General features: G+C 47.6%; 1 protein-coding gene across 1 annotated transcript in view; it reads left to right on the forward strand.

The window, feature by feature from the left end:
- Positions 1-24,923, forward strand: part of esr1 (estrogen receptor 1) — a 465,450-nt gene that overhangs the window by 420,097 nt on the left and 20,430 nt on the right. The gene's annotated exons all lie outside the window — the stretch shown is intronic.

Below are 24,923 nucleotides of genomic sequence, written 5' to 3' on the forward strand. Positions count from 1 at the left end.
GGAGGTTGAGGAGGTAGTGCCTGTGCTCGTTGGAGTTTAGAAGAATAAGTGGCTACCTTATTATGATAGATCAGATTTTCAGGGGACTTGACACGATAAATACTGAGAGGTTGTTCCCCTTGTGGGAGAGTCTAAAACCAGAGGGCATAATCTCAGAGTAAGAGGTCGCCTATATAAGACAGAGATGAGGAGGAATTTCTTCTCTCAGAGGGTAATGAATCTGTGGAATTCTTTAGCGCAGAGGGCTGTAGAGGCTGGGTCGTCAAGTCTGGTCAAGACTGGGATAGATAGATTTTTAATCAGTAAGGGAATCAAGGGTTATGGGGATAAGGCAGGAAAATGGAGTTGTGTGGCAGAGCAGACCTGTTGGGCCGAATAGCCTACTTCTGCTCCTATGTCTAATGGTCTTAAGGTCTATCGTTTTATTGCCTGGGTTAGAGGAATTGAGCAGCTTAGAACACCAGTGGCAACCTCAGTAACGTAGGTCTTGGCCCAGTGATGGGTGCCTCGCCTGTGATTATTCCCACTGCTCAAATTGGAACTTTGGGTTTCAAACTCCGAGGAACCATCACAGATGCTTTCAACTTATTTGCAAAACAACTCAGTGAGTCTGCCAGTACTCGGTTTGCGGGTGCTGCATCAGATCCTCTCCTCGTGCAGCTCTCATGTTGATATCGACCCTACTGAAATCCTGTTGGCAATTTTGTCATTTGGGAGGTGGATTGGTCAGTTTGGTTATTTTAGTTTGCCACAGGGATCGGAACACAAGATTACAAAATAATGATTTATCACAAGGAAATGTAGGAGTATACAGGGCAATTTATATCATAGCTATTTACTTTTTATTAATCGTCAAGGTGTGCCTGTGGTACCAACAAAATTCTCACTCTCTTAGCCAACCTCTTCCAAATGGCATCACTTGCTGTATCTCAGGAGTGGAACACAACCTTTTAAAGAACAAAACACATATTTGTATAAAGCAGACTTTTTTTTCTTGCATTTACAGACTGATGCTGTATGTGTTAAAGAAAGAAAGGATTTGTATTTATATAGAGCTTTTCCAAGGGCTGGTGCCGCATCGATGGGCCGAATGGCCTCCTTCTGCACTGTAATGTCTATGATTCTATGATAATGCATTTGGTTATTTCCATAAGAACAAAGGTATCCACTCTGTTGTCTTCAAATACTGAGAATCCATAAAATCCCAGGAAGTTGCAGAGCTGTCAATTTCTTTTTAAGAAGTAGTGCATTAAACTTACGTTTTCAATTTGTTGTTTCAGGAATGAAGGGAAATGTGTTGAAGGGATGGTGGAAATATTTGATATGCTCCTAGCAACAGTGTCACGATTATATAGAGCCCAGGGTGTCCCAAAGTGCTTCACAGCGAATGAAATACTTCTGAAGTTTATTTGCTGTTGTCATGTAGAAAACACAGCAGACAATTTGTGTGCAACAAACTCCCACAAATAACAGTATGACTTTTTAAAAAACACACTGGGGGCTAAATTTGATAGCCCCTGAAAGCAGGTACAGGGATTTTGAAGTGGGCTTAACCTGCGTCCATTGCTTTTCGTAGAAACAAACTTCATGCTGCTGCTAATTTACCTGATTGCAGTGTGCCACCAGCGCTAACTGCAACATTGCGTGGCTGCACGTCTCAGCAGGAGATCTAATGTTGCGAGGTTACATGAGTTAAGCCCGAACTGCTTAAAGATGGATTATGCCTCGTGAAGGGGAGGTGAATTGTGACTGGAGGAGGTACTGTTTCTGACCTGGGAAATACTCAAGGATTGCACAACATGGCGAAGGGTCACCTCCAAGATTTCCACACGCTGCATTGGAATCCTCGGTCGAGGAGGAGTAGAGAAGGATAGACGCCATAAATCCTGAAGAAGCAGTGGTGGCCTTCCAAACAAATGCTTGGGAGGCAGTGGGAGCAGATAGCAATGGCCGTCAATGCCAGGGGTCTTGAATGCATTGCCGCAAGATGAGGTCACGGTCAACAAGTTCATATTCAGATGCCTGGTGCCACCAACTGCATTACAAGCGTCAGACACTCCTCACACAGTGCATCACATCCCCATCACTCACCTACCAACACTCTCTAACAATCGTGGCACTTAACATTCATGGCTTCAAATCACCCTTACACAGAGAGCACTGCTGAAAGCCTCACAATCTTTTCTCACAGCTTGGACACACCGCCAATTATTCACATCGCTCAAACAGATTGTACCAGACTTATGGGAATGCTTCCCTCCCCCTCAATGGGGGCAGCAGGTTCTAACTGGTGGACGTAGGTGTAGCTGTAGATCCTTTCCTCCACAGAGGAGATGACAGTGGCTATTGCTGAGGCTATGGTCAGAAACTGGGCTGGAACAATAGAAGATGGTGTTGTCTCATATCTAATCCTCCTTCTCACATCCCACTTCTCTCCCATCCAACGATCTGTGTTTTAGCAGCTGCAGGTGGTGTTGGAAGGCACCTATTACCACCCCCCCCTCCACTTCCACTAACTTCACTCACCCCAGATCCCCACCTGTGAGTCTCTCTCCTTTCAGATGCCCAAGATCTGTGACCTGGCCAGGCAGTGATGGAGCAGCAGGAGGACGGTGACGACGGAGAAACATCTTCGCTCTCACAGTCTCAGCCACTGGCCCAAATATTACAGAGGTGACTTAGATCAGGGTTTTTCAAAGTGCGGGTCAGGAGGGTGGCGGAGCAATCGGTCACAGCGTTCCTTGCCTAACAGCCGCTACCAACATTTCTATTGAGAATGGCAGCCGTTGCCACCTTTTAAATAAGAAAGAAATAAGGCCGTGAGCAGTCTTCCGACCAGAAGTGGCAGCAGAGATCAGGTCACACACCCTGAATGTACACTTGACGTCAAGCACCCCATATGTACATGCTTTTGACGCCAACTCACGGAGGAGAGCTTCTTCCATATTCTAGCTGCTGGCAAGCAAGGAAAGAGGACTATGAGGACAATTGTTTTCCAACAAGTAGGAGACGACCAGAGAGTCAAATAGGCAGAATACCTACCGGACAGGATTTCACAACTGAATCTACTGAAGAGAGCTGTTCAGGAGAGTCCAGGGCAGAACATAGCTGTGCTAGTGTTAGCTTTGTATAGAGCTCCAGGGCCTCTGGTTAACAGCCTACAAAGAAGAAACGCAACTCGGGAACAACGCAGTATAAAGATGATTTCATGAGGTATGGTTTTGTTAATTATGCCAATGCAATAAGGATGCAAAGCGCATGTGTGTTACTTGCAGGGAAGTACTGGCAAATGAGAGGAGAAGTTTCAGATTTTGAAAGAAAAGTGGTGGGTGAAATATTGCTTTTGAGGAGGTTGAGATCCCAGAGTCAGTTATTAACTTATAGCTGACTCCAAATGAAAAGACTATGCTGCTTTACCTGATCTGTGACAGCATATTAAAAACATTCAAAAGCTCATGAGGCTGTCAACATTCTGGAGTAGCATGTCCCAGGAGCGTCCAGTGCTGAGCAAAATATGTGCAAGGGTGGATTATCCGTTCTCACAAAGATGAAGATGGCACAAAGGAACTGGCTGAACTCTGCACCTGATATCCATATTGCCCTCTCCTGTGAACCTAACTGGAGTGATATCGTGAGAACCAAACAGTCTCCCCTTCCACATTGAAAGTAAGAAAATGTGGCGTGGGTTGCAATGGTCGGGCAGTGTCATCGACCAGCATGTGTCGGGAAGGTTGGCCGACATCGACGGCCGACGTGTGTCGTGAATGTTGGCCGGCGTGGATTGCAAAGTTTGGCCGGCATGGGTTGTGAAGGCCAGCCGGCATGGGCCGTGAATTTTTGCTGGCATATGTCGCGAAGGTCAGCCGGTGTGGGTACCCGTTGTTGGCCGGCATATGTCGTGATGGTCGGCCTGCGTGGATTGTGAAGGTCGGCCGGTGTGGGTCGTGAAAGTCGGCCAGTGTGGGTCATATGCCACAAAGATTGGCTGGCGCGTGTCATGAAGGTCAGCCATAAGATATAAGAGCAGAATTAGGCCATTCGATCCATCAGGTCTGCCCTGTCATTCAATCACGGCTGATATGTTTCTCATCCCCATTCTCCTGCCTTCTCCCCATAACCCTTGATCCCCTTATTAATCAACCTATCTATCTCTGTCTTAAAGACACTCAGTGATTTGGCCTCCACAGCCTTCTGCGGCAAAGAGTTCCACAGATTCACCACCCTCTGGCTGAAGAACTTCCTCCTCATCTCAGTTTTAAAGGATCGTCCCATCAGTCTGAGGCTATCCCATTGGGTTCTAGTTTCTCCTACAGTGGAAACATCCTCTCCACGTCCACTCTATCCAGGCCTTTCAGTATTATGTAAGTTTCAATTAGAACCCCCTTCACCCTTCTAAACTACATCAAGTACAGACCCAAAACCGAGGTAGGTCGCGAAGTTCGGCCATGTGGGTCGCATAGATCGGCCGGAGAGTGTCACGAAGATCAGCCGACATGTGCGGTGAAAGTCGGCCGACGAGGGTTGCAAAGGTCGGCCGGTTGTCAAAATTGGGGGATAAATGTTCGAAAAACACTGATTTAGATACAATAGAATCCCTACAGTGCAGAAGGAAGCCATTCGGCTCATCGATGCTGCACCGACCCTTGGAAAGAGCACCTTACTCATGACCACGCCTCCACCCTCTCCCCGTAACCCTACCTAACGTTTTGGATACTAAGGGGAAATTTTAGCATGGCCAATCCACGTAACCTGCCCATCTTTGGACTGTGGGGGGAAACCGGAGCACCCGGAGGAAACCCATGCAGACGCAGGGAGAACGTGCAAACTCCACACAGCCAGAGGGCAGAATTGAAGCCGGGACCCTGGAGCTGTAAGGCAACAGTGCCAACCACTGTGGCACCGTGCCAGATGTATGATGTGCACATGCTGAAACACCAAGTATAAGTGGGTGCAGGGTAGCACAGGTCAATTTTATACAAGCTCAATTTATTCTCATACAAGCTCAGACTGCTGCCATCATGCCCTGCAGACGTTTCAAAGAGAATGCATGGCCCTCCAAGAGATTAGTGATAAGGTGCTGTCCTAAGGCAATAGCTTTGGTCCCTTGGAACACAAAACCTGCTGCCTTCCGCCTCTCAAGATGGAGCATTCCTCCTCTCATCACTGCCACTGTGCTAGGGTGCTTGCCATTGCCTGTTAACCAGAAAACCAGCCAGGCAAGATCGCTGCCACGCACGCCCAGGTGGTGCTGCCTGAGCCGGGCCTGTTATATCAAGAGCTGCTCCAGGTCATCTCCTGCGGTCATCTGCCTTCTCCCCCATTACAAGTCAGCAGCCACTGTGGTGTTCATATGTCGGAGCACTGGAACAGGCAAAGTCACACAGAAGACAAGTACTGAGGGAATGTGCACGGGAAGTTAATCAAAGTTTGTCTGCAATGTTGCAGGGTGTGATTTGGTTTGGAATATTTGTTTTATGTTGGCTTTTATTTTTAAATCTCTGCAAAGCTGTGATGGTCAAGAACAGAGGGAAGTTAAAATGTGGGACTGTTGGTGAATGGGGAGTAGATGTTGTGTTGATGGACAGCCCAGCCAGAAGGGGCTGTCTAGGCTGACGTCCCCCCCATCCCCGCCATTTCTTTTCAAACTCCTTTTACTGCACCTTAACTGCTCACTGTAGAACTGATGGTGAGGACTGTCACCTTATAATGGTGTGGTTGTGTGATATGCAGCAGACGACCATGAATCTTGACACCCTGGGTACTTCAGAGCTCCGCTAGAGCAGTCCAGGCAGCGTAAACATTGTCTCAGCACCCCAATCGTCTGCTGTATCATGTTTTGTGTGGTAGCATAGCTTCCATTGCATGTGTGCTGCCACCTGTGTTGATGTATCACACACCTGAGGTACCAGCCATGTGACCAGTTGATAGCCCTTGTGGCTCAGTAGCCAGCCTCTGGCCCAAATGCAGATGTTACAGTGCACTGCCGCAGATTGAAGGCATCATGACTGTTGCCGGGATTCTCTGCTTCTGTTCCTTCTTGGAGTTCAGGTCAGAGAATGGCTCCCTGAATACGCTGGGCAAATATGGCCTCCTGCTGAGAGACCTTCACACCCGCCTGCTCCTCAACCTTCCAGCAGCTTGTCCTGCTCTGCGTGTCCTGTGCTCATTTTGCCTGTCATTCCAAAAGGAAAGGCTCACTACTGCTCACCCATGTCTAGGCGCAAGGGGATTTGAACCGAAGACTTGAAGTCAGGGCCAACACCTTCATCAACTGCCATACTATTCCCTGGGGCAAAGTTAAGGAACTCTAAGGGCTGCACGGTAGCACAGTGGTTCGCACTGTTGCTTCACAGCGCCAGGGACCCGGGTTCGATTCCTGGCTTAGGTCACTGTCTGCGTGGAGTCTGCACGTTCCCACCCTGTCTGCGTGGGTTTCCTCCGGGTGCTCCGGTTTCCTCCCACAAGTCCCGAAAGGCGTGCTGTCAGGTAATTTGGACATTCTGAATCCTCCCTCAGTGTACCCGAACAGGCGCCGAAATGTGGCGACGAGGGGAGTTTCACAGTAACTTCATTGCAGTGTTAATGTAAGCCTACTTGTGACACTAATAAAGATTATTATTATTATTAAAAGCACCAAAGGCTTGTACCAAAAGCGAATAGAAACCAACTTTTAATCAGCATCTGACCTGAAAGTAGTTATAATCCTCTTAAATAGCACTGGTGGGTGTCCCATCCTGCTGCTGAATCTCTGTTCCTGAGTAATTAAGTGATGGCATTAGTTGAAGCATTGACCTGTAAATTGGCAGAGCTGGTGTCAAATTAGTCTCATGTGTTGACATCATGACCTGTCTAGTCTGTATACTTCAGCCAGATGCTCAGTGGGTGCACTAGTGCCTTCATCAATATGCAGCATCTGGGCTGACTCACAACAGAGGACACCCTGGACACCATTTTCAACCTCTAAGGCCAGTTGTAGTGCCCACACTGTGGACACCACACATCTGAATTTTGCGGCAAATAACTAGTCATTTGTGATGTTGGTTGGCGGGAATAAATAATGACCAGGTCTGAAGAACGCACCTGGCCTCCTTTGAGAGATTGTAACCTTTCCATCCACCCGACAGGGGGGACTGTACCTTGGTTTAATGTTTCATTTGAAAGGCAGCGTGCCTGGCAGTGCAGCACTCTCTCAGCATTGCATTTAGACTGTCGGGCTGGATTATGGGCTCAAATCTCTGGAGTGAGGCTTGCACCCAAACCCCTCTGACTGAGAGGCCAATGGTTCTCCGCCACTGAGGCATGGCTAACACTTAAAGAATGTTACGTCACAAAAGGAGGCCTTTTGGCCTCTTGTTCTTGAAATTAGAATTACAATGGAACATTTACAGAAACCCTGGAGAATTGTATTGTCATTTTTACCTGGATGCCAGTCTGCTCTATACCCAAGTCACAGCAGATGAGGCGTGGAAATGTGTCCCCAATCCCCTCCACCCCAAATTTATCAACACCTTCTTCTGCTCAGGCGCTGCCTTGTACCCAATAAGACAGCCCCCATCATCCCTATCCTCAGCTGCTAACACATTCCAGCCTGCCCCTGACCTGAGAAAGAACGTGTCCTCTCAGCTTCGTGCCCACAACAACCAACCTCTTCAAATTTCTCCCCCCCCCCCCTCCCCCAGCCCAGCTTCTGTGCACCCTGTCCTTATTCACTGTCTCTCTGACCCCTCAAATGCGACTGGAACACTTCCCCCCCCCCCCCACCCCTTCCTGCCTGTCTCTCACGTGGAGCCAGAATCTGTCCACAATCCTGCATCTTTTCCGCGGAGCAGGGACATGAACAAGAGAAGCACCAGTGTGGCACCTTTGGCAAGACGGAGGAAATGGAATGGAGTTAGGCAAATCTGGGGTGAATCTTCAGAAGCTGGACTTTCAATTGGCACGAGGGCTATAGAGCTGGATCGTTAGGTATGTTCAAGGCTGGAATAGACAGATTTTAAATCTGTAACAGGATCAAGAGTTATGGGAATTAGGCAAGAAAGTGGAGTTGAGGATTATATATCTCATCAGTCATGCTCTCACTGAACGGCAGAGCAGGCTCGATGGGCCAAAAGGCCTTTTTCTGCTCCTACGTCATATGGTCTTTTAAAATAATGGTTTTCATCTCTAAAAAAATGAGTAAAAATATTAAAATAGAGGGGGAAAAAGAAAAGAAAGGCAAAGAAACAATAGGGGAAAAGGGAAGGTGGGGTGGGCTGGGGCAGGGGAAGGAAGAAATAGAGTCAAAGAGCTAGAAGTTTCTCAGTGGATGATCAGCAGAAACCCTGGAGAAAAAGCAAAAAGAAGATGTACATGAAATATTTTATTCACTAATCAACTAACACTAGTCAACAGAACAATTGATTGAATCATCAAGATGAAAAATAAAGCCATGCAGCTAAACAACTGAGCTCCAAATGACCTCCTGTATGCAAGCTTGATTCATGAGCAGATCAATAACCAAGTTGAGATTTTTACACCAATTAATGAAAATCTGCTGTTAAAGGAGATTTAATAAGTTTTATTTTGGGAGAATTGGAAAACAAGTAATTGCCGATCACAATCAATGCAGACTGCCTTAAGGCGATATAGTGAACAAAAGTGATAAAAATATTACAGGTTCTTATTGATTGATTTGAGAACTGTATTCATTTGTAATGACCTGGGTCACATATACTAATAAACCCTAATCCAGACTAACCTGGGTCTCTTAGCCGAAACGACAGTAACCCAGGTCTCCCCATCCAGACTACAATAACCCAGGTTGCTGAAGAACTGACTACAAAAACCTGCTTCTCTTCATTCCCATTAACATGGGTCCACCCAGCCCAGCCCCAGAAATCAATCAGAAAGTGCTGGAAATATTTAGCAGGTCCAACAGAATCTGTGGAGAAAGAAACAATGTTAGCTTTTTAAGTTGATGACCCTTCATTGGAATGGCGGTCTTAGTGCAAACTGCGATAATCTGGGTCACCCTAACACAGGCTACAGTAGCCCTAGCAATTAGCCCAGACAATAACAGCCCGTTTCAGCCTCTGACCCGGGCCATCTGACCACTATAACCTGTGTCATCTGACCCAGACTATAATGACCCAGCTCATCTTACCTTAGCCACTATAAACCAGGTCATCTAACTAAAACCACTGTAAACTGGCTCATCTAACCATCATTAGAAAAACTTGAGTCTTTTAATCCAAATCCAAGACTGCAATAATTCAGCTCATTAGCCTGCACCACAATAACTCGGTAACCTGGTCTAGACTACCCGGGCCACCAAGTCTGCTCCACAATAACTGGGTAACCTGGTCTAGACTACCCGGGCCACCAAGCCTGCTCCACAATAACTGGGTAACCTGGTCTAGACTACCCGGGCCACCAAGCCTGCTCCACAATAACTGGGTAACCTGGTCTAGACTACCCGGGCCACCAAGCCTGCTCCACAATAACTGGGTAACCTGGTCTAGACTACCCTGGCCACCAAGCCTGCTCCACAATAACTGGGTAACCTGGTCTAGACTACCCGGGCCACCAAGCCTGCTCCACAATAACTGGGTAACCTGGTCTCGACTACCCGGGTCACCTAGCCTGCTCTACAATAACTAGTAACCTAGTCGAGACAACCCGGGTGACCTAGCCTGCACCACAATAACTGGGTAACCTAGTCTAGACAATCCGGGTCACCTAGCCTGCTCCACAATAACTGGGTAACCTAGTCGAGACAACTCGGGTCACCTAGCCTGCACCACAATAACTGGGTAACCTGGTCTAGGCAACCCAGGTCACCTAGCCTGCACCACAATAACTGGGTAACCTAGTCTAGACTACCCGGGTCACCTAGCCTGCTCCACAATAACTGGGTAACCTAGTCTAGACAACGCGAGTCACCTAGCCTGCACCACAATGACTGGGTAGCCTGGTCAAGATAACCCAGGTCACCTAGCCTGCTCCACAATAATTCGGTAACCTGGTCAAGACAACCCGGGTCACCTATCCTGCACCACAGAACTGGGTAACCTAGTCTTGACAACCCGGGTCACCTAGCCGGCACCACAATAATTGGGTAACCGAGTCGAGGCAACCCGGGTCACCTACTCTACACAATAATAACTAGGTAACCTAGTCTAGACAACCTAGATCACCTAACATGCACCACAATAACTGGATAACCTAGTCTAGAAAACCTGGGTCACCTAGTCTGTACTACAATAACTGGTGTTATATTACCCATTTTAGTAATATGTTGTGTTCTTTGTCTTTTCTTCAAGAATGATCCGATGTGTTGACAAAGAATCCACCAATTATAAGATTGAAACAAAACTAATTTATTGTAAAACTATTGATTAAATTAAGTTCGCACATTCTACTGAGCTACAGTTAATAATTAAGTAATATTGAATCTGTCTAGCAGTACTCAATAATCTAAATTGTCACTAACTACACTATGATCTAACCTTGTGTTAACTATGTCTAATCTAATCTTCTCCTAATGCTGTTATCATGCTTTCGCCTTACACTAATACCCAGGATTCCCTTGGGGTCTGATTTATAGACAGAGAAGTGGTGGTGCCCTCTAGTGTTTGAATTACACCGAGATGGAATAATTAACCCTTCACTAACCTGACTATATACATATCATTACATCCCCCTTTTTTAACATTTCTTTTCTGTTTACAAAGGAAATAATGTATAATGTTGATACAATACATGATATGTGTATGAATTTAACATGTAGTGAAAAATCAATAACAAAAAATTCAACAGGTACAATTCACAAATTGAGTTTGTCGGGCTTCCTTCTTTTCCTGGTTGACCTTCTTAAACCACGAAGAGGATACACAGAAGTTTTTTTTTTGTTTTTTTTTCGAATTATATTTGTTTTATTGGACAGAATACACTATATTACAGTTGTGCTGCTTGAGCTTTTTTCAAAGTTTTGGAGGTCCTGATATGCGCCAACCTTCCATCTTGCCCATCTTTGTGAGAGCTGCAAATACGCCAAGACCAAGGCAGGCTGAGGTATCAGTCATGTAGCTGTGAGCTCTCACCCCGAGAATGATTCCTGAAGCACAACCTCCAATGAAATAATTTAACGGATCATCTTCAGTACCTCGGATTTGCGCAGTTAGGCAAGTGGTCACTCCAAAGATTGCACCAAGTGCAGCCATAGTTAAGGTACCATTGGCTGCTCTCTGCGCGGCATCCACAACATTAGCAGGTTGAAATGCAACAATATGATAGGCTGAGCCAACGAGGCCGATGCCGGCCCCGATCCGTGTGGTCGCCCAGGTTTTGCTGGGACATTCCTCGCCATCCGCCGCGTCCCAGTAACCCATCGCCGCGCGGCTCAAGGACACCGACACAGAAGTTTTTAATGTCTTCTGTGAATCTTCACGACCTTTGGAAGATGTCATCGTATCGTTGAAAATACTTTCCCGGAGTTGTAGATCTGAAAAGATGTTATGCTGTTTGCGTTTCAAAAGTGCTCGTCGATTACGTCGAACAATTGATCCTTCATCTGTTTGAATGATGTAGGAGCGTGGTGCTGCTTGACGAATAACTTTTGCAGGGGCAGACCATCCTCCATCAGGCATTTTGATCCTGACTTGATCTCCTGGATTCAGTGTTTCCAGTGTTGTTACATGTTGATTGTAGTACTGTTGTTGTTTATCTTGTTGACATTGCATCTTTTTGATTACGGGTTGATGATCTGGATCAGGTAGTTTAATGGACGGTAGAGTGGTCCTTAACTCCCTGTTCATCAATAATTGTGCTGGGGATAAACCTATGGCAAGCGGAATTGCTCTATTGTTGAGTAACATCTATAGCAAGATTCATGTCTGCATGAGAATCAAAGAGGTTGTGAAGAGATTGCACCTAAGAGTGAAGATTTGTTTGAATTAACAATCTCAAATCTTAGATATATCGCTGTGTCGTGATAGGTAACTCACAAATAGCAAGATCCCATGGAGGTGATGGCATTGCCATTGCAGTCGCGCAATTGACAAGTCAATTTATTGATCTTTGGAGTTTGCTTCAGCTTTGACAGGTCAAGCCTATTGAGCAAATTGGTAGAAGCATCAGGATCAGATTTAAAATTAATTTGCGAATTATTAACTTGAAGTACTATGTTCCATCCCGCATCTGTGTTGATAGAATGAACTAGCTTGAGAGGAGAAGAGACTTCTGTGGTTCCATCAGACTTCGCAATTATGCCTACAAATAATGAGTCTTCCAAAGAATAAGCATCAAGATCGTTGGAAAAATTTTCTTCTTGAAAACCATTCTTCCTTTGTGTCCACACTTCTAACATTCATCTGTTGTGAATTTAAATTTGAAGATTTAAATTTAAGAGTGGATCTGCACTGTGCAGCACCGTGGTTGTGTTTGCCACATTGTGAGCAAATCTTTCCTCATGCTGGATATTTTTTTTGAGGGTGGGCATGTCCACACGTCATGACATTCACGTCATCACGCATACAGCTTTTTCGTGCATGCGCAGATCGGTCTTCCGTCTACCATCTTTTTGCAAAGTGTGCATGTGTAGGTTTAGAATGCGCGTGCGCAAGATGGCTGTCGTCCAAAAGGCACATCTTTCTGAGTGGTGACACAGCCCTAACACATTCTACCCCGAAGTTCGTGACGCAGCCCTAACACATTCTACCTCGAAGTTCGTGTTCGCGTCCTTTTCTCAAAGAATAATTTCATTATATTGACTTTTGGATAATTGATGACCACGGCACATTTCAATTGCGTTTGCAAGCTGGAGATCTTTCTGTCTCAGCAAACGTTCCCTGAACGTATCATCGATTATTCCAAATACAATTTGATCCCTGATCATTGAATCAGTTAACACGGAGAAATTACATGTTTGAGCTAAATGTTTGAGATCAGTCACGAAGCAATCAATTGATTCACCTTTATTTTACATTCTTCAGGTGAAGACAAAACACTCAAAAGTTTCATTTACCTGGATCTTGCAATGAAGATCAAACTTTTCTATAACTACTTCAAATTTGGTCTTATCTTGTGTCCGCAGCAAACTGAAATGAGTTATACAGTTCTATGGCTTGTGGGCCAGCTAATGTTAGAAATAGAGCTTTGATAAAGAGTCATCGGACTCGAAACGTTAGCTTTTTTCTCTCCCTACAGATGCCCCCAGACATGCTGAGATTTTCCAGCATTTTCTCTTTCATTTCAGATTCCAGCATCTGCAGTAATTTGCTTTTATTTAGAAATAGAGCTAATTTACGATCATTACTCGCATCATTTAAATCTGAAGCAGCCAGATACAATCGAAACTGCTGCTTGAACTCTTGACAGTTAATATCAAGTTTACAGGTAATCCGGAGTTGTCATGGAGCATGAGCTTTCTCCATCAGTCCTGGATTCTTTGATATCCTGCAGTAACAGGTTTGTTCTTTGAAATTCGAGTTGCGTGTTATTTTTTTTGACTAAATCCTTACTAAACTATCTAACTAGCTTCAACAGTCACCTGGTACCATGTTATATTACCCTTTGTGTTAATATATTGTGTTCTTTGTCTTTTCTTCCAGAATGATCCGATGTGTTGTTGACAAAGAATCAACCAATCATAAGATTGAAACAAAACTAATTTATTATAAAACTATTGATTAAATGAAGGTCGCACACTCTACTGAGCTACAGTTAATAATTAAGTAATATTGAATCTGTCTAGCAGTACTCAATAATCTAAATAGTCACTAACTGCACTATGATCTAACCTTGTGTTAACTCTGTTTAATCTAATCTTCTCCTAATGCTGTTATGCTTTCTCCTTACACTGAGACCCTGAATTCCCTCAGGCTTTGATTTATATACAGAGAAGTGGTGGTGCCCTCTAGTGCTTGAATTACACAGAGATGTAATAATTAACCCTTCACTAACCTGACTATATACATATCATTACAACTGGGTGACTGAACCTAGACAACCCGGGTCAACTAGCCTGCACTACAAGAACTGGGTAACCTAGTCTAGACAACCCGGGTGACCTAGCCTGCACTACATGAACTGGGTAACCTATTCTAGACAACCTAGATGACCTAGCCTGCATTATAATAACTGGGTAACCTGGTCTAGACAACCTAGATCACCTAACCTGCACTACAATAACTGGGTAACCTAGTCTAGACAACCCAGGTCACCTAGCCTGCACTATAATAACTGGGTAACCTAGTCCAGACAACCAGGGGCACTGAGCCTGCACTATAATAACTGAGTAACCTAGTCTAGACAACCCGGGTTACAAAGCCCGCGTTACAAGAACTGGGTAACCTAGTCTAGACAACCCAGGTCACCTAGCCTGCACTATAATAACTGAGGGTAACCTAGTCGAGACAACCCGGGTCATAAGTATGCACTATAATAACTGAGTACCCTAGTCTAGATAACTCAGGTCACCTGGTCTTCACTATAGTAACTGGGGGTAACCTAGTCTATACAAGCTGGGTCACCAAGCTTTCACTATAGTAACTGAGTGGCTAATCTAGACAACCCAGACCACCTAGCCTGCACTATAATAACTGGGTAACCTAGTCTAGACAAGCCGGGTCACTGAACCTAAACTACAATAACAAGGTAGCCTAGTCTAGACAACCCTATCCATCTAGCCTGCACTATAACATCTGGGTAACCTATTATAGACAACTCGGGTCACCCAACCTGCATTATAATAACTGTGTAACTTGGTCTAGAAAAGCTAGGTCAACTAACCTGCACTATAATAACTAGGTAACCTAGTCGAGACAACCAGGGGCACCTAGCCTGCACTATAATAACTGGGTAACCTAGTCTAGAAAACCAGGGTCACCTAGCCTGCACTATAGTAACTAAGTAACCTAATCTAGACAACCCTGATCACTTGGACTGCACTATAATAACTGGGTAACCTAGTCTAGACAACAATAATCTGTGTCATCTGGCCCAAACTGCAATAACTGGGTAACCTAGTCTAAGTTAGAATAACAAAGGTTACAATTATGTGGGTCACATATGAACATAAGAAATAGGAGGAGGAGTAGACCATACAACCCCTCAACTCTGCTCTGTTGTTCAATATAACCCTAGCCTGCACTACAAGAACTGGGTAACCTATTCTAGACAACCTAGATGACCTAGCCTGGACTATAATAACTGGGTAACCTGGTCTAGACAACCTAGATCACCTAACCAAGTGCTCATTTTAGTGTTATTTCAAGTGCTCATCTAAATACATCTTAAATGTTGTGAGGGTTCCAGCCTCTGCCACCCTTTCAGGCACTGAGTTCCCAGAATCCCACCACCCTCTGGGTGAAAAGTTTTTCCTCACATACCCTCTAAATCTCCTGCCCCTTACCTGAAATCGATGCCCTCTGGTTATTGGGCCCTCTAGTAAGGGGAAAAGTTTCTTCCTATCCACCCTATCAAAGTCCCTCATAATTTTGTACACCTCAATCAGGTCCTCCCTCAACCTTCTCTGTTCCAGGGAAAACAATCCCAGCCTATCCAACCTGTCTTGGTAGCTGAAGCACTCCAGCCCAAGAAACACCCTGATGGATTCCCTCTGCACCCTCTCTAGTGAAATCACATCCTATAGTGTGGTGACCAGAACTGCACACAGTACTCCAGCTGTGGCCGAATGAGCATTTTATACAGCTCCATCATAACCTCCTCGCTCTTATATTCTATGCCTTGACTAATAAAGACAGGTATCCCATATGCCTTCTTAACCACTTTATCTACCTGTCCTGCTGCCTTCAGGGATTCATGGATATGTACCTCAAGGATCCTGTCTACCTCCGAGCATCCTACCGTTATTGTATACTCTCTTGCCTTGTTGGTCCTCCCAAAATGTAGCACCTCACACTTTTCAGGGTTATATTCCACTTGCCACTGTTCTGCCCATCTGACCAGTTTGTCTATATCACCCAATAATCTAAGGCTTTTCACCTCGCTATTTACCACACCATTAATTTTCATGTCATCTGCAAACTTATCGAATGTACCCCCCACATTCACATCTAGATCATGTACATACAAACGTCAATGGACCCAGTATTGATCCCAGTGATACACTACTAGACGCAGGCTTCCAATCACAAAAACAGCCTTCAACCCTCTGAATCCTGCCACTTAGCCAATTTTGGTTCCAATTTGCAAAATTGCCCAGGATCCCTTGGGCTCTTGGCATCTTGATCAGCCTCCCACGCGGAATCTTGGCAAAAGCCTCACTGAAGCCATGTCGACTACATCACCTGAACTGCCTTCATCTACACACCTGGTCACCTCCTTGAAAAATTTAATCAAATTGGTTAGACATGATCTCCTCCTGACAAAGCCATGCTGACGTTCGTTGATTAATCCTTGCCTCTCCAAGTGCAGATTAATTCTGTCCTTCAGATCTTTTTCCAATAATTTGCTACCCACTGATGTTAGACTCACCGGTCTGCAGTTACCTGTTTTTTCCCTACTTCTCTTCTTAAATAATTATACCACATTAGCTGTCCTCCAGTCTTCTGGCATCTCTCCTGTGACCAGAGAGGATTTGAAAATTAACCCCAGATCTCGCTGCTTTAAATTTTAACTCATAAAATAATTTATTGGACAAATTCAAAAGAGGAAGAAAGTCATTCGAAAGGATTGAATTTTCTTTTTGGTTTGAATATTTTTGTTCGAGCAGTAGTTTGTAAACTTGAAAGGCATGCTCAGGATGGGAGTTTTAGGAGGAAAAATAAAGAATATTTTTAAATTGGAAAATTATACAAATGAACTATGGGATGAATTATCCAATCATGCTCGCTGCAGTGATTGACGCAGGTGGGACGGGAAATGTTGTTGGACCATTGTAAGGTCCGTTGACTCCGGGTGGGAATTTCTGGTCTCAGGGCAGACTGGAAAATTCCACCTGTAAGTGTGAAAGTGAACAATGTTGTGTGTTGCCGACACCTGTTTTATCATTGTTGTGAGTCTTAGGTGAGGTTATCTGGTTAGGGTTAATAGAGACTAAAGGGTGCAAGGCCATTGGTAAACTTCATCTTTTATTGAACGTTCTACTAGCTATGTACAGTACAAAACCTAACATGAGGCTCTACATAGAACTGTCTCTCAGCATACTATGTGATCTGACTTCACTGATGATGTAGATTGTTCTATTTATATATTTGACATTAACTGTTATACTACAACACCTCTCTCTCTTGCCCTGAGAGGCTTCCTTCTACCATCCCCATCGGAATGCGGAAAAGGGATGTGTTTGGTGGCAGCATCACTTTGGACGTAGCAGAATTGGCAGAAAATTATCCATTGAATAAGGAGGCTGGTGAGGTGGAAGGTGAAGACAAAGGAAAATAATATCATGGTTCTGGAAGAGGGGTAGAAATAGTATGGGAAATGGGTCGGACATGGGTCAATAGTCCTGTCAAGTATAGTAGGAGAGAATCCCTGGTTAAGGAAAAGGGAAGACATTTCAGAAGTACTGGTGTGGAAGGTTCCATCATTGGATCAGATGCAACAACAGAGATCGAGGAGCTGGGAGAAAGAATTACATTTCTACTGGGCATAGGTTGTGAGTAAGTGCAATCGAGGAAGCTGTGGGAGTCAGAAATCAAGGTAGGGAAGAGAGGAGTCAGATGTGGGCCATGCAAAATGAAGAGGAGGGCAAAGTTGATCAAGTTTCCCACTTCCTGGCGAAAGCAGGACATGACACGGATGCAGTCATCAATGCACCAGAAAAAAAGTTGTGTGAGGGGACCCAAGTGGGACTGGAATGGGGAATATTCTAGCTATCCCATAAAAAGACAGGCAAAGCTAGGACCTATATGGGTGCCCATAGCAATATCCTTTATTTGGAGCAAGTGAAATAGTTTTAAAAGTTTTTCAATGGGAGAACAAGTTCAGCCAGGTCGAGGAGGGCGGTTGCCATGGCAATTGGTTAGGCCTCCATTCAAGGAAGAAGTGGAGAGCCCTCAAACTGTCCTGGTGGGCATCAGACCTGTGGGGCAGGAACAGACTGAAACTATGGTTCTACCAGGACAGTCCTGTTTGTGGATTCTGGGGAAGAAGTTAGAAGCAGGCTGTACGGACGGGAAATATGAAGTGGCAAGCCATGGAGGGAATGTCTCCAGAGGTTTGTGACTGTTCTGGAAACAATTGCCTGATAGTCAGTGGTGAGGTCCTGGTCCAGGGAAGGTAATAGAGTTGGCGTTCAGCATGTGCAAAGTAGAGGTCAGTTCACCAGACAATAACACCACCACCCTTGTGGGCCGCTTTGATGTGAGGGTGAGGCTTGAGAGAATGGAGTGCTGCAGATACGGAGGGAGGCAGATTAGAGTGGAGGGAGGTGTGTAGAGAAATTGAGGGGGCTGATGGCGCGTCGCAAGTTCTCAATGAACAGATCGACAGAGAGTAAGAGCAGAGGGAGCAGTGGGGGAGACCTCCTTGCTAAAGAAGTCGGCACGAAGATGAAGGCAACGGATGAAGAATTCAACGTTATGTTGAGCTCAAAAAGGCCTTTTCTTAAGGATAGATTGTTCAGTGTCAGAGATCCTGAAAAGAAGTTACTTCTTGAGTGAGAGACCTCTGAGGACATAGTTTAAAATTAGAAGTTCTCGGATTTCCGGTGGCGGCCATGCGCGGGTAGGTCGCATTTTCGGCAGCTCCCGCCGCTAATGGCCCTTTTAAAGAACTTTGACGGCCCCTTTTCGACACAAATCGGCAGGCAAATGGCGCTAGAAGGCTCCCCACAGCAGTTTATGGAGGGGACCAGGAGCAGGACGGCCAAACAAACGACCAGTGAGAAGCGGCAGGAACGGGCGCGGGAACAGAAAATGGCGGCTGGCTTGGATCGGGCAGCTTGGGCCCAGTGGTAGCGGGAACAGCAGGAGTTCCTTAGAAGCTGCTTTGCTGACCTGAAAACGAAGATGCTGGCTCCAATGAAGGCTTCAATGGAGAAAATGCAGGAGAAGGCGATCAAGGAAATTGAGTAAAAGGTCTCGGATAATGAAGACGAGATACTGGGCCTGGCCGTCAGGGTGGAGGCGCACAACGCCTACACAAGAGGTGGCAGGAGAGGCTGGAAGACCTTGAAAACAGGTCCAGGAGGCAAAATCTGCGCATTCTGGGCCTACCTGAGGGTGCGGAGGGGTCAGACGCGTGCATTCATGACCACGTTATTGGGGTCCCTGATAGGGCCAGAAGCATTCCCTCGGCCTCTGGAACTGGATGGGGCGCGCAGAGTCCTTGCAAGGAAGCCCAAATTGAATAACGGCCGAGGGCCATGGTGGTACGGTTCCACCGCTTCTCAGATAAGGAATGAGCCCTGCGATGGGCTAAAAAGAAGCGGAGCAGCAGGTGGGAGAACAGCGTAATCCGCATCTACCAGGACCTGGGAGCAGAACTGACCAAGAGGCGCATTGATTCAACCGGGCTAGGGCGTCCCTCCACAGCAAAGGGGTGAAGTTCGGGCTGCTGCATCCGGCGAGGCTGTGGGTCACGTATCAAGATCGCCACCATTACTTTGATACACCGGATGAGGCGTGGAATTCTATCAAGCAAGAAAAGTTGGACTCGAACTAAAGGACAGCCACACTGGGACGTTACTCTGGTGGGGATGGTAATTGCTGAGTAGCCGGAGGCAGCGACATTATGTTGTTTCCTCTTTTTTTTGTTTGTTCCCTGTTTCTTCGGCCATGTTTTCGGCTTTTGTAGAGCTCGGCCGCAGAGGGAGGAGGGGGGCCCTACACCTAGGGCTGCTCTCCTGGCAGCTGGAGCCGTTTCTTTTGTGGGGCCGGGTTTGCGCCCGGGGTTTCCTGTTTGTTTCGTTGGGGGAGGGGGGCGGAAAATGTTCTTTGGGGGCCGTTGAAGCAGATAAGTTGGGCTTTCCACAGGGAGGGATGGGCCCGAAAAATGAGGCATCTGAATAATCGGAGACAGAGGCGGGAGCGGCCGGGGTCAGCATGGGTCAGCTGACTCACAGCAGCGTAATGGGGGGAGAGCCAGTGTCAAGCGGGTGCTTGACTTGGGGGTTTGGGATCAAGGGGCTGCTGGGGGGGGGGGGAGGGGGGGGGCAAATGCGCTGACAGAAAAGGAGCCAACGTGGGGGAACAGAGGGAGAGTCGGAGGGGTGGCCTCCAATGGGAGGGCTTGAGTAAGCGTAAGCGGGGGACGTGGGCTCGTGGCTAGCAGAAAAAGGGAGATAGCTAATCAGCAGGGGAGGGGGGGGGGTTAGCCCCCCATCCAGGCTGATCACTTGGAATGTGCGGGGCCTGAATGGGCCGGTCAAGATGGCTCGTGTGTTCTTGCACCTAAAGGGGTTAAAGGCAGACGTAGCCATGCTACAGGAGATGCACCTAAAACTTGCGGACCAAACAAAATTGCGCAAAGGGTGGGTGGGCCAGGTGTTCCATTCGGGGCTGGATTCAAAGACCAGAGGAGTAGCAATCCTGGTCAGCAAATGGGTGGCTTTTGAGGCAGGGAATATTGTGGCTGACAAGGGGGCAGATACACAATGGGCAGCGGGAAACTGCAGGGGACTCAGTTGGTGCTAGTGAACGTTTACGCCCCAAACTGGGATGGCGTGGAATTTATGAGATGCACGCTGGGTAAAATTCCAGACTTAGACTCACACAATCTGATTATGGGGGGTGACTTCAACACAGTTATAGACCCTGTATTGGACTGGACAAACCCCAGGTCGGGGAAGCGACCAGCAGCAGCTAAAGAACTGAGGGGATTCATGGAACAGGTGGGGGCGTAGACTCGTGGAGATTCGCCCGACCGAGGGCGAAGGAGTTCTCTTTCTTTTCCCATGTCCACAAAGTTTACTCCCGTATTGATTTCTTTGTGATGAGCAGGGCGTTAATCCCTAGGGTGGAGGGGACAGAATACTCGGCCATTGCAGTCTCCGATCATTCTCCACACTGGGTGGATTTGCGTCTTGGGGGGGAGAGAGGTCAGCCCCCACTACGGAGGCTAGATGTGGGGCTGCTGGCAGAAGACGAGGTTTGTGGGCGGATAAGGAGGAACATCAAGAATTACCTGGAAACTAATGATACGGGGGAGGTAGCGGCGTCCAGGGTGTGGGAGGCCCTGAAGGCAGTTATCAGATCCCATAGAGAGAAGAAAGACAGAGCGGAGAGAGAAAGGCTAGTCGAGGAGATACTCAGAGTAGACAGGAGCTACGCGGAAACTCCCGAGACGGGGCTACTGAAAGAGCGCCGGAGGATGCAGGCGGAAATCGACCTACTGACCACTGGGAACGCGGTAGCACAGCTGAGGAAGGCCAAAGGGGCTGTCTACGAATACAAGGAGAAAGCAAGTAGAATGCTGGCGCACCAACTTCGCAAGAGGGAGGTGGCCAGGGAAATTGGGGAAGTACGGGATAAGGAGGGCAACACGGTCATAGACCCAGAGGGGGTGAACAAAGTCTTTAGGGCGTTTTACGATAAATTGTATGAGTCAGAGCCCCTGCCGTGGGGGGGGGGGGGGGGATGAAGCAATTCATGGACCAACTGAGGTTCCCAAAAGTAGAAGAGGATCTGGTGGAGGGACTGGGAGCCCCGATAGAGCTGGAGGAGATGGTAAAGAGTTTAGGGAACATGCAGTCGGGCAAAGCCCCGGGGCCGGACGGCTACCCTGTAGAATTCGACAAGAAATTTTTGGAACTGCTGTGCCCACTCCTGCTAAGGACCTTTAATAAAGCCAAAGAGAGAGCGACCCTCCCCCCAACAATGTCACAGGCTTCAATTTCACTCATCCTCAAACGAGAGAAAGATGCGCTACAGTGTGGATCTTATAGACCGATATCGCTCCTGAATGTAGAGGCCAAACTGCTGACCAAGATCTTGGCTGCTAGAATTGAGGACTGTGTCCCTAGGGTGACAAGGGAGGATCAGACAGGCTTCGTCAAGGGAAGGCAATTGAACTCCAATGTACGGAGGCTCCTAAACATCATCATGATGCCCTCAGAGGGAAGGCAGGCAGAAGTAGGGGCGGCGATGGACGCAGAGAAAGCCTTTCACCGGGTGGAATGGAGAACCTGTGGGAAGCGCTAAGAAGGTTCGGATTCGGTGAGGGGCTCTTAGGTTGGGTCCAGCTACTCTACCAGGCCCCCGTGGCAAGTGTGTGCACGAACAGGGTGAGGTCGGAATACTTTAGGCTCCACCAGGGAACGAGGCAGGGGTGCCCCCTCTCCCCGTTATTATTCACCCTTGCGATGGAGCCGCTGGCTATAGCGCTGCAGACTTCAAAGAACTGGCAGGGGTTGGTTCGGGGGTGGGGGGGAGCATCGGGTCTCGCTTTATGTGGATGATCTGCTCCTGTACATCTCGGACGCACTAGAGGGGATGGGGGAGGTCATGCAGATTCTGAGGAACTTTGGCAATTTCACGGGGTACAAACTAAACGAGAAGAAAAGCGAGATGTTCGTGATCCAAGCTAAGGGGCAGGAAAAGAGACTGGGTGATCTTCCGCTGAAGATGGTCGAGAAGAGCTTTCGGTACTTAGGGATACAGGTAGCTCGAAAGTGGGATGCCCTCCACAATCCTAATCTATCTCGGCTGGTGGAACAGACGTAGGGGGACTTCAAAAGGTGGGACATGCTGCCGCTCTCTTTAGAGGGGAGGGTGCAGACCGTTAAGATGACGGTTCTCCCCAGATTCCTGTTCGTCTTCCAGTGCCTTTCCATCTTCATCCCTAAGTCCTTCTTTAAGCGGGTGAACAAGATCATCTCGGGATTCGTATGGGCAAATAAGACCCTGCGAGTAAAGAGATGTACCTGGAGCGCAGTCAGGGAGGGGGGTTGGGGGGGTGGGGCTGGCGCTGCCGAACCTTTGCAGCTACTATTGGGCGGCTAACGTAGCTATGGTTAGGAAATGGGTATTGGAGGAGGGGCTGATGTGGGAAAAGTTAGAGGCGGCCTCATGCAAAGGTACCAGCCTAGGGGCACTTGTAATGGCACCTTTGCCATTCTCGCCGGCCCGCTACTCCTCCAGTCCGGTGGTGGCGGCGGCATTAAAGATCTGGGGTCAGTACTTCCGGTGACGCACATTGGAGGGCTCCCGTTCGGGAACGGCATTTTCGGGGAGTAACGCCCGGTCCTAGGGCCAGCGACTGCAGTAAAAGTCGGGGGATAGCGCAAGGAGAAGAAGGATGTCGAAAATCATCAAAAAAACGGCCGGGGAAAAAAGCGGCTGAAAGTCCGTTGGAGAGGGGAAAGGTCACCGCGGGGTCAACAAAGAAAATGGAGGCTGGAGCACCAGGGGAGGCCGCAGTGCTTACGGCTGAAGAACTAACTAAGGTGATGGCTGCGGAATTCCAAAAGCAGTTGGCGCAGATTGAGAAATGTATGGAGATGGTGAGGAAGGAGATGAGGGAGGTTTTGAATGTGCTGGTGGAGGAGGCAGTTTCCCCGGTGAAGACGGCGGTGGCGAGCGCAGTGGCGGAGGTGCGAGAGCAATCGGAGGCGCTGAAGGAAGTGGAGGAGACGGTATTACAGCACGGTGATCAACTTGCCTCGATGGGGAAAGAGATGCGGAAAGTGATGGACACGAACAAGAATCTGCGAGGAAAAATGGAAGATCTGGAAAACAGAATTTGAGGGTCGTGGGGCAGCCTGAAGGAGTTGAAGGACCGAAGCCGACTGAGTATTTTGTCGCGATGCTGGCAAAACTACTGGGGGAGGGGAAGGATCCCTCCCGATATGAACTGGATCGGGCTCATCGGTCGTGGAGGCCTGTACCAAAGGCGAGTGAGCCGCCAAGGGCAGTGACTCTGTGCTTCCGTAGGTACAGTGTGAAGGAGAAGGTCCTGTGCTGGGTCAAACAGAAGCGGGTGGTGCAGTGGGCTGGAGCTGGTATACGTGTATACCAGGACTTTACGGTGGAGCTGGTAAGGAGGCGGGCTGCCTTCAACCGGGTGAAGAGGGCACTGTACATTGGCAAGGTGCAGTGCGGCATTGTATATCCAGCGAAGCTGAGGGTGACTTACAAGCTCAGGGACTTTTATTTTGGAACGGCGGAAGCAGCGGAGGAGTTTGCGAAGGCAGAAGGACTGTGGCAGAACTGACAAATTGTGAAATGGCCATGTGCCGATGTAACCTCATGACTGTATTTTCTTCTTTTTTTTTTGTATCGCTGCGCGCGGGTGTAGAGGCTAAAGGAGCCAATGTTGCATATATTTGGACAAGGGAAGGGACGGGACTTTCACTCGAAAGGAGGGCTCTTTGGGGTGTAGGTGGATATGCGGGGTTTGTGTGCTAAAAGGGGATCTTTGGGCTTTCCTAGGGCCGGGCAAGGGGGAAAGGGACCCGGGCGGGGGTCTCCACGCTGGCCGGTTTAAGCCGGCCAGTGAACGGGAGTGAGGTGGGGGGAGGGGCTGCGGCCATCGGAGCCTGACAGAACGGGGTCCGAGTGGTTTAGCCGGGGTGGAAAGTTGGGGGGAGGGAACCGAGGTTGGGGGAGGGAACCGAGGTTGGGAGGAGGAGTTTTACAAGAGGCATTGGACGGGAGGAGCTGGAGACTTGGTGGGGTAGGGGGGGGGTACAACTTTGGGGTATCATGTACGGTACTCTCTTAGAGGCTGGATGGCGTTGGTTGGGGGGTGGGTGGGTGGGTGGAGAGCCGTGTAGATTAAGGGTGACTACGGGTAATCCCTGATTCCTTTTTGTCATTTGTTTATGTAAACAGGCGGGTTGAGGTTTGGGGGTTGGTGGGCGGATGGGATCGTTGTTATTATGGGGACTGACATATCTTGTTGATTATTGTTTATTGTTGATGGGTGTAAATGTGGGAGAAAACGTGGAAAAGGAGAATTTAAAAAAAATTAAAAAAAGATCTGGGGTCAGTGGAGAAGGCATAGTGGGGTGGAGGGAGCCTCAGTCTGGACCCCGATAC

Source organism: Scyliorhinus torazame, chromosome 1 (assembly GCF_047496885.1).
Source record: "Scyliorhinus torazame isolate Kashiwa2021f chromosome 1, sScyTor2.1, whole genome shotgun sequence".
NCBI lineage: Eukaryota > Metazoa > Chordata > Chondrichthyes > Carcharhiniformes > Scyliorhinidae > Scyliorhinus > Scyliorhinus torazame.